Raw genomic sequence first — 11,357 nt, 5'->3', positions numbered from 1 at the left:
GGGTGTGTGAATTAGCGAGGTCTCCTCTCAAAAACATGTTTTTCTTTTTAATCCTGACTTGAGGATATATAAACACACACACATATTTTAGAGAGAGATGCAAAAAGAGAGATAGTGAGAGAGAGACATTGATGTGAGAGAGAAACATTGATTGGTTGCCTCAGGTATGTGCCCCAGTCAGGGATCAAACCTACAATCTAAGTGTGTACCCTGACTGGGATTCAAACCTGCAAACTTTTGGTGTAGGGGATTGAACTATGTGGCCAGGGCAAAAAATATACTTTAGATGGTCAATTTGGAATGCCAATTTATTTCTTTGTTCACTAAATTAATTGAAGTTTGGAGGCCTTAAATGTAAGGATGGATGATATTGTAGAAGCTTAAATTTTGTCTCAGGGTTACCTGTACCTTAAGAGCCCAGTATAATACCCAAAGACCCTGAGTTATTGAGAATATCTCTTCATTCATAATGTCTCATTTGGACACCAGTTATTCGAAGACTATACTCATTTGGCTCCCAAAATAAAGAGTGCCCAATGCTATGTATTTGAGACCCATGTAAAGAAACAATTCTGTTGTGTTGCACCTATTGAGGCTGATGGAATAGTGTTCTCTCTTTCTCTCTCTGCCTGTATAGTAGGAAGACAATGACCTTCAAAGACATCTACATCCTAATCCTCAAAATTGTATATTTGTTACATACATGGCAAAGGTGAATTAAGGTTGCAGATGTAATTAAGGTTGCTATTCAGCTGACCTTGAGATAGAGAGATTATCCTGGATTATCCACATGGGCCCCATGTAATTACAAGCGTCCTCCTTCTAAGTGAAAGACAAAAGTAGAAGAGAGAGAACCAGATAAATTGCAGGAAGAGAAGGTCTTGACCTAACATTGCTACTTTGAAGAGGAAGAAGGAGGCCCTGAACTAAGGAATGTGGGTGGTCTCCAGAAGCTAGAAAAGGCAAGGAGATTCTTTCCTAGAGCCTCCAGAAAAAAAATACAGCCTTGCCAACAACGGTTGGATTTTATTTTAGTTCAACAAAACCTAGTTCAGACATTTAACCTCCCAAAGATAAATTTATATTCTTTTAATCCACCAGGATGCAGTAATTTGTTATAGCAGCAAGAGAAAACTAATACACCCTGGGAGCAATGGACAGTTTTCTTGCCATTACAGTAAAACCAATGGCACAGAGAGCAGAGAAGAAATAAAGAAGTTAGGCCCTTGGTGACATTATCTGGCCACGGAAATCTACCATATCCCCAGGGGAGGATGAACAATGTTTGTTACAGAACATTGTTCAGAAGTATGCCAAATAATAAATGTAGAAACAATGAGAAAAATAGAAAACCACCTTAAAAACATCTTAGTAATAATTGCTACAAATAAGATACAGTGACAAATGCTAAAATTAGTGGTTTCATGAAAAATAAAATATTTGCATAGCTTTAAAGTATCTCTACCTCAAAATATTTATTAATTAGACAGTTTCAACATATGTCTGTGAATTCGTTGATATTCCTCCCTTTAAAAGGGGGAGATCAGCCTGCCTTCCCTAGAAGTATGGGCTGGGCTTCATGACTTCTTTTTTAAAACTGAGTATGGAAAGAGAAACCTGCAACTTTAGCATAGAAAGACACAAATTGAGCAATATTCTACAAATACCTGACCAGTACTCTTCAAAAATGTCAAGGTCATGAAAATCCTGGAAAGACTGAGACTGTCACAGATTGGAGGAGACTAAGGAGACATGCCAACTAAATGCACTGTGAGATTCTAGACTAGATCATGGAACAGAAAAACAATAGTGGAAAAACACATAAAATCTGAATAAAGTCGGTAATTTAGTTAATATATTGAACCAATGTTAATTTTTTCTTTTTGGCAATTGTACAGTGATTAGGTAAGTTAATAATGGATGCTGGATGAAGAGTATACAGGAATTCTCTGTACTACTTTTGCAACTCTTCTATAAATCTCATTATTTAAAAATAAAAAGTTAAAATCAAACAAATAATTTGAAAGCAAAGAGCAAATTGAGGAATATATTTAATATAGTTGGCAGAAAAATGATTGACAGTTTTACTACAAACAGGAATTTTAAACCCATTGAAAAGGGGGAAAATGATAAATAAACAATTTATATGAGAAATTTCTATTATATAGGAATAATCAACCTTACCAAGCATCAAAGATGTAAAAAAATAAAACCATGTGCCTCTTTTTTCCTGCCTATCTAATTAATAAAGATTAAAAATATAATACTCAAAGGTACTTCTTTGAGGTTATAAACAGAATAGATACTCTCATATTCTCATTAGTGTTTAAGTTGACATAAATTTTTGTGGGTAATTTACCAACACATAAATGAAACTTTAACAGTACACGAATCCCTGCTGCAGAAATCCCACCCTGTGTTATAGGATTGGCTATAGACTTAAACAATTTTTTTCTCCTTCATGTATGTCTGTCTGATTTCTTATTTAAACAGTGAGCACGTGTTATCTTTAATATTAGGTTTTTAAAACCTATTTATTTGAAAATAGATAACGACACACAATGGAAATTATGAAGATAGAAAAATGATGTTGGAAAAGAAGGCTTAATGGCATAGAAAGTCTTATTTCCTTTTTTGGTAAAAAACTAGTTTAAAAACATCACATATATTTACCCGGCAAGGGAGATACCACGATCACGAAGGTGGTTTTCCCAGGGTGGGCTTTACCCGTCGCCCTCCGGCTGCGCTGACTCCTGCGATCTCCCCGGATGTGGGAAACCTGATCTCACAATTGGTGGTAGTGGGCGGCCGTGTTCACTCTCTCCCCTGGAGAAAAAATATCACGTATAACATGGTCTATTTTTATACAAGACATGCTATACATTTTTAAAAGGGAGTTTATGTGGCAAAATTTTAACCGTGGTTACTTTTTGTATAGTAGGATTTCGTGGTTTTCTTCATCTGCACTTTCTAAATTTTCTACAGGGTACATGGGCGTACATTGCTTTTTGTATTAAGGTTTTCCTGTAAATACACGGAAAGTGGTCTAAGAAAATGACAGTCAGTATATCCCAATCAGTCTTAGTTATTTACCGTCAAAACCGTTCATGGAGAGCATATCTGTACGTGCTGCCCTGCTTGTCTTCAAGTTTACAGCGCCGTCAGCCTAGGCATATTTCAGGCTCTGGAGAGCTGTTCTTAAAACGAGCATCTTTGATCCAGGCCACAGTCGTAGGGACCGGACTTTGAACTGATGTTGCTTATGGCTAGGAACGAAAATAAATCTTTTGTTGGAAACAGCACTGTTTTTATTGACATAAAGAGGACTTTAAATTGATAATGTGCAAAAGATCCATAGCAGGCTTCATGGAAGAGGGGAACCCTTCTGTCATTTATTAGGAACAGTTTGAGAACCATTACTCAGTCACTGATTGCACAAGAACTCAGCCTTGCGCTGATGAATTCAAAGCCAGGTCATTTCATTTGGACATGGAGAAGCGTTCCACACACATTTCCTGTTTCAGAATCTTGCTGGCATCTCTGACTTTTACCCTGGCCTCAGGATCCCTCAAGATAGAAGTCAGAGAAGCAGGTATTCGTGGGAGGATATTTTAAGACTGTCTGGCCCATAGATGGCTGATTAATGCCTGTTTGGATTTATTAAATCCCCATTTCCTTCTGAATTATATCCAGCCTTTTCCTCTAACCCCTAAAAATTTTAAATTACTGTATAAAAGACAAAAATTGAAGCTGAGAGCCTTAATTACATCTTACTTCTGCAGTGGTGTTTGAAAATAGTGTTTACCTTTTTTCTTACACAGTCACTTAAGTCGTTCATGCATTGTCAGCCGGGTAAAACGTGTACAAACCCAGGCCCAAACCCACAACCTCAAACAAGAAAAAGATTCCCATGGGGGAAGATGATATTCACATTACATAAGTGACACTAAAGCAAAGTCTGTTCACTTAGGTGGAAAACATAAGTCAAATCCTGAGAACAGATTGATAGCAAAGGTGTGTTTGGAAAGTGAGGACAGACGCTATGTGCTGAGTACCCACGTCTGCATTAGGGCCAATGGGCCTGAGTTTTCTCCCACCAGCAGCCGAGGGACCCCAGACCCTTCGTCCCTTTCCTCACTTCCTCCCTATTGCAGGCTGAAGGGAAACAGGAGGGTTTTGACATCAGTCACAACTGCGTTTGAAACCTCTCACCATTAACCATGTGATCTCAGGCAAGTTAGTAAATCCTTTACTAACTTGACCTTTTTGGTCCTGTTTCCTTGTCTGTAGTATTAGAAAAAGTAATAAATTCCTCACAGGTTATTGGGAGGATTCGTTGTGGTTATATGTAAAATGCCAGGCACCTTTGAAATTGTAATGCTTATCATCAAAACCTTTCTACCCATGGACTGACTCTCCATCTGAAAATATGGTTCCTGACATCGTGTCCTGAAATATTTAAAAGGAACAAGTGCAGAGCTGAGGGTAAGAGACCTCTTTCTCTATTACGGAAGCAAATGAAACACCTGACTATATAAATAGTGTCAGCAGCACTAACACAACATTCTAATGATCAAGTATTGTCTGACTAGAGATATGGAAAATTCTTAGAGTGATGAATTATTAACACTGAAATTTGACTTGCCTCTGTGTTCCATTGCCTTAAAACCATTTTGGAAATAGGCAGCACTTAAATAAATAAACAGTCAACTCTTCCCTGGATGTTTGGGTGAAAGCAGGTGGCTACTGAGAAGACATGGGTCCATGTGTGTGTGAGTTAAAAACAAATGTCTTATGATAAATAACCTGAGCAATGAGTACGGATCTTTCTTGAATGGATACCTACATCATCTGGGTGTCTGCTTTGGAGGTGTCTTTGTTCTGTTACCAACATTAGGATAAGTTGTAAAGCGCAGTCTTCCTGGGTCGGCTACTCTCTCTGTCTTTCCCTTACCCATTTTCCTTTCCATCCCTTGACTGTGCAGGGGGATTTTCTTTCACTTGACTATTCTTCCTGCCAGAGTCTTGGCTCTCCCTCCCTTTTACTCCCCAGCTCCATACTGGCTGTCACATTACCTTACCCCCAATCTTCACCATTAGTACATGTTCGATGGCATTTTCTGTGGGAAAAGGCCAGAGTATCTGATGTTACCCAAATGCCTTCCCTGTCTGCTCTCCACACCAGCCTCACATATGCCCTTCCCAACTGGTTCTTTGGAGGGACTGCTGAGGGCACTGCCTTTAACTGAGAGTCACTTTCTCTCCCTAGCATCACTAATGGAACATTCAAGTTGAGCTCAAAACTTATGTTTGGATGACTATGTTGAGGTGCAACTTCCTTCCTTGTGCAGTCTGCTCTGTACGCCCACATCATTATAGAGCTCAAGGCATCCTGTATTGCAGTAAGCTGTGCCTTCCTCCAGAGTAATACTGGATTATCCGCAGGCAAATTAAGTATACACTTAGGGCTCTGCAAAGCAGAGGCGTCAAACAAAACAAACTACTAAAAACACCAACACCAAAAACAAACAAACAACTACAAAACAGAAACAGCAATTAGAAGTTCTGGAAAGAAGCAATTTTAATTTAGAGCACTTCACTTTCATGTCTTCAAAACATTTAAATTGTACTTTGAATTACATGTGTGAAGGGAACACCGCAACCTACCAGGATTTAGAACCTACTCGAGTCTACACTTGTGTAGGTTCTACACTTGATCTGTAGAACTGTGTCTACACTTGATGCAGGATTGCTAAGTGAGGTCTCTGCCATTCCTCTCCAACCTTACTCAGAATCAGGTGCTTGTGCATGGGGACATTTTTTCAGGGGTGAGAGCCCAAGGACTCTGGGAGCCTGGATGGTTTGAGAAACCCTGCTCTACTGAGTTGCTTCCTCTTTGCGCATCTGGGGCTGGGGAGGTGTTCTTCAGAGCTGGCACACAGTTCTGGTAGATACACAATGGGTCTTTCTCAGTACTAAGGTTTATTAACTTTTGACACTTTTTATGTATCATAGAAAAGTTATTTAACATTTGGTCTCTAACACACACACACACACACACACACACTTCTTTTTAAGTTATTAAACGCTTCCTAATACTTAGAAAGCTTAGAAAAACCTAGCATCAGACTTGGTCAAAAGGTCATTTGTTGTGTTTTAATATTGGGGTTTGCTACCTCTCAGGTTAGAACTGTTTTTAGGTGCTCCATCTTCCCATTTGTCCATTTAAAATCAATCTGTTATTGTTGTGTGTATTTTTAAATGTGGCAGGTGTTTCTTCAAGGTAAAATAAAACCAGATAATTTTATCCCCATTTATCATATATTCTTCAATGTCCACATGTGCTAGAGTCCTCTGGGAGGCCTGTTAAATATGTGGAGTCCAGACCCCCACCCATAGAGGGCAAGATATTCTGGAGTCTGAATTTTTAACAAGGACCTCAGCTGACTCTGAGAATACTTGACTTTGAAAAACACCACTTTACATTGGTTTACTCTCTCCACTAATATTTATTGAGATGTAAATGTAAATCTAGGTGGGAAATGAGCATGTATAATTCTGAAAACTTTCCTTTGAGTCTGCATTTCCACGAGGTGGAGCAAATGTGGAAAACTGCTTTAGGGGAAAAGCAACCAGACCTATTTCAGACTGGTGCTGTTTCCTTTGGTTTGGTTTTGAACATGTGGGTAATTCTCTAAACTAGTCAGTGGAAACCTAAGTGGCACTGTGGAAAAATTTTTGGCTTTATTATCTGCTTTATCTGTCGTGCCAGCACACATTCAATTTTAATGCCGAAATTTGGAAGACACACAACCAGTGGATTCCTGAAGGTGATGACAGAGGTTATGGCACTCAACCACTCTGTGTGTAACTTTGTTTGTTTGTTTGTTTTTAATTTGGGCAGCTCCATTCTAAGTGTGTTATAGCTCTGGCCTGTTGCTGAAGATCAGTGTGTTGATAGTACACAGCCTTTCTTCTCATACACACTCCCAACAAGGGGGACCTTGCTTGGTCTTGTTTTGTTTGTTTTAAGATCACTCATCAGGTACTTGTATGTGATAACTACGGCTAGTTGATTTTGCATATACTTCATGTGGTTCTCACAACACCTGCAAACTAGGGCTGTTGTTACATCCTATGACATATTATTATGATGATAACAATAATGGTACCCTATTCCTCCCAAGAACTGCAGCCTGATGCTTTGCACAGCTCTCTCCCCTTGTCTCCTCCTTGAGCAGCTCAAAGGTGAGCACCATTTTTTTGATGCAATGAGAATAATAATCACATTAATATCTTAAAGGGAAAACTAAATAAATGAGTGTTTTTCTTATTCCACAGAGAAGAAAGCTGAACTAGGCTAAGTCACTTGCCCAAAGTCATAGCCAGTAACAACAACAGCCGGTATTTGAACACCCGTCGAGTAACTTTGCACCCCAAGGCTTGCACAGTTGTGCAACAGACTGCTCCAGGCCTATTATGGATGTGTCCCCATAGCTGGTCACCTCCTCTGCCAAACAGAGGGCTTGGCTCAAGGAGGACAGGAGGTCTCCTGGAGAAGTTTCTTTGAAAGGAGACCAGGAACTCCTTGAGGGAAGCAATCTTGCCTTTCTCTTAATCGTGTCCTTTGTGCGCGTGTAGCCCAGTATCTACCCCAGTAAGTGCTTCTCCCTCTATATTCATCCAAATGGTTATACAGGTACATTTGAATATAACATCATTTGTTTCCTTAATTTTAGTACCAGATCAACCATAGTGATGAGTGACATTTATGAGGTGCTTGCCAATTGCTCGCAGACAGTACCTGTTATGGACTGAATGTTTGTGTTCCATCACCCCCTACCCTTCCATTCATAATTGAATTCTATCCCCACTGTAATGGTATTTGGAGGTAGAACTCTTGGGAGGTAATTAGGTTTGGATGACGTCATGAAGGTGGGGTCCTCATGATGAGATAGTGCTCTTTCTCCATCACTTGGGGATTCAGCAAGAAAAGCCAGGAAGAGGGCTCTCACGAGGAACCTGAGTTGCCAAAACCTTGCTCTTGTACTTACCAGGCACCAAAACTGTGAGAAATCAGTTTCTGACGTTTTAAGCCACCCAGTCCACGGAATTTTATTATGGCAGTTTAAATGGTTAAGATAGTCCCTATGAGCTGATACTATTTATCAATGAGGAAACTAAGACACACAGAGCATAACAACTTTCTCAAAGTTATGCAGCCTGGACTTGGCCCAAGCCAGTCTGACTCCCTGAGGTAATGGCGTTTGTGAACCTGTTTCCCTGCCCCTGGCTGTCTGAGTGGGAACTGAAACACAGAGCAATACCCTGTTGCAGCAATATTTGAGTAAACAAAAGTCAAAAAGAATATTAGTTGTAAGTGGAATATAAATTAAAGTGTAAAAATATTGTCAGCAACACTGTGAAACGTAGCTCATAGGCAGAACTGCAGACTAAAACTTGTCTTGATTCACTGGCAGGCATTGATGCTACCAGTCTTCCACCCCCTCCCTGATTCTGACCACCAGTTTCTTGGGATTGTTGTGCAATAAATGCTGCTTTCAAGGAACAGCTGATTCTGACACACAAGCAAGAGCTCACCAAGATCTCTGGCTACCAAGATCTCTTGCCTGGTTACCCTCTGGCTACAGAGGACTAGTGACCAAATCACAGACTTCAAACTCAGCAGCTCTGAGTGCCTTTCTACCCACCCATCTGCCTTGTGCTATGTGGTTTCAGGAAAGCCAGGATCTCTACCTCTGATTGCATACTTTCAGAATATGAGATAATGCTAGATCCTGCCTCAAGGAAACGGCCAAGATCAGCTCGTAGACATGACCGAAATCTAGGTGCGCTTGCAGAGTCCTGTAGTTGACAAGGAATGACTGTCAATGGGAAGGGCTCTCAGTTAGGAAGAGTCCAGCAGTAGCCTTGGCCTTGCACTCCACTCTGCCACCTCCCAGCACTGTGATGTGGGGCAAGTCACCTAATCCGCATGTGTGTCCGAATTTTCTCCCATATAAACCAGGAGTATGGAAATCTGCCTTCGAGCATTGTCATTAGGATTAAATGAGATAACACGTGCCTGGCACGTAGCGATGCACAAATAAGCTTTGCAAAGGCTTTTCTTTCTGTTGTCTTAACTAGACAAAGATGAATCTCCCCCCTGCCTCCGACATACATTTCTATGGAAAGATAACAGCACATACTTTCAAAATAAACCTGAACCTGACTTCTATAGAATAATAGACAAAGACTGGGCACTAGAAAATCTTTTAGAATTTTTTTAGGTGAGCTCTATTAGCCTGTGAAAAGCAAAAACCTTTTACTCCTGAGAAGGAAGAGAAAAGGGGAAACGGGCCTCTTTAAACAATGAGGGATATATATTTTTTGTCAGTTTCTTAAAGAGGCTTTTCTTATACAAACAAGAGTATTTGCTGGTCAGTCCCCAGATCTTTTTTTTCCTTTTGATGTATATTTAAAAAATTAAAAGGAATATTCTTAGAAAGACATCTGTGCCTGGGTGACTCACATTTGATCAATCCCTGTGAACTGAGCTTTTCAGGGGATGTGCAATTATTTGCTCAGTTAGGCTTAAACTTTTTATTTATCTAATCACCCCCCTGTAATGCTTTGATCTGAACCTCCAAGGCCTATTTTTCAAGCACTTTAGCTACATCTTTTAAATCTTATGGTCTAATCAACCCCAGCCCATAAAACATGCAATGTCCTGTTTAATGCATCCTATTAGGAAATCAGCTGCCACATGGATTTTGAAATCTGCCACTTTGTGACTGGGTGAGCTGTTTGGAAGTGTCATTAATGTCATTATTCTGGGAAGGCAGGAGAGAACCAGCAGCTAAGTGTACCCTCTGCATCCCGGCTGGCTTCTCCCTAATGCCTGCCGAGTGAGTCAGAGGTGAATCACCGATCTCTGCAGGTGTACGCTCTGGCGGGCATCCTGGAAGCCTTCCACATCCCAGCGGGGGCAAATATTTACTTCATTAGTTCATGGGGTTACTCAGTAGATCCAGCCAACTTAATCTGACTGCATAATAGTTTAAAATATATGTATGTGCATGTGTATATATGTATGTGTATGTATGTGTACATATTTATGTGTGTGCATATGTAGGTATTTATATGCTAGGAATGCACTACAACTTAGAAATTAAAAAAATAAAACCTATTATTGAGAAATTAAAACATGTACCAATATGAAGTCTTTGGAAAGAAAAATAATTCCTATGTATGTAATTTTTTGTTGCAAACAGACTTTGAGAAAGGACACTCCAGGTCTTTTTTTCTGTGGAAACAAGTAAATATAAATATAAATATAAATATAAATACAAATATAATATAAATATAAATACAGATGTATGTCTTTTCTTTGTTAATCTGTGAACAAGCCTTACTTGTATAGGGCAGTGGTGACTAATGAAGATAAGAGCTGTCAGTTAAAGAAAGAAATAAGATGGAAGACTATGGCAAAGCAGCCACAGTGTGTAAATGTGCTGAATACTGCTGGTCAGGACAGTAATCAAGAGCCATGACACAACATAGTACATAATAGTAATAGCTAACGTTTGGGTCCTTCCTGTTCCGGCACCATTTAAAATGCTTTATGTATATTAGTTCTTTCAATTATCAAAACCACCCTGTAACATCAGTACTGTTATTGTCTCTATTTTACAGATGAGAAAATCTAGGCAGAGATAATTAAACAAACTGCCTAATGTCACACACGTATAATAAATGATGAAGCTAGAATTTAAACCCAGCTCGTCAGACCCCAGAGCCTGCAATGTAAAACACTGTGCTACTTTGGTCAAATGACAGATTTTTCAAACAACACGGCATAATCTATACATCCGAATCATACAGCACACTTCAAAGTAATCACCCATGTATACTCTCTACTTACTCTAAATGTTGCTAAAATTCAACCAATCCAGAAGTCTCATTTTAAATTTTCTTTTTTGATTTTTTCCTTAGAGGCCATGGCTTGTCCTAAATATCACCAGTAAAAGTGTCCCTCTTTGAGGTCAGATTTAATTCTTTTGAAACAGTCAAAAGTAATTCAGAATCCAGGTTGGCAAAGAGAGAAGGAATCAGGTTTCTAAGATGGCTCTAAATTAAACTGTTTCTAAAGGTAAATTTTGAACAGGGATTCTAAAATTCCAAAAACATTTTGTGTAATGTCAGCATCATCAACAGAGATATTGAAAGCTTGCAGAGGTCATTCTGAAGAGCATTAGATCAACAGCAAGCAGTTGCATAGATGTGCCTGATACAGTGATTCATTTTCTAAACATATGAAACCACACCATTAGGTCATGATTCAAGGGATGCTACTT

The 11,357-nt window shown here is 39.4% G+C and overlaps 1 non-coding gene across 1 annotated transcript; it reads left to right on the top strand.

Annotated features, from left to right (window-relative positions):
• Positions 1 to 2,665: 2,665 nt before the first annotated feature.
• LOC114491272 lies at positions 2,666 to 2,829 on the top strand. The gene has a single exon (XR_003684067.1). It is a non-coding gene; the product is annotated as a U1 spliceosomal RNA (small nuclear RNA).
• Positions 2,830 to 11,357: the final 8,528 nt, after the last annotated feature.

The sequence above is a fragment of the Phyllostomus discolor genome, chromosome 2, assembly GCF_004126475.2.
Source record: "Phyllostomus discolor isolate MPI-MPIP mPhyDis1 chromosome 2, mPhyDis1.pri.v3, whole genome shotgun sequence".
NCBI classification, from domain to species: Eukaryota; Metazoa; Chordata; class Mammalia; order Chiroptera; family Phyllostomidae; genus Phyllostomus; species Phyllostomus discolor.
Note: the sequence above shows the minus strand (reverse complement) of the source record. Positions and strands in the feature narration are given on the sequence as shown.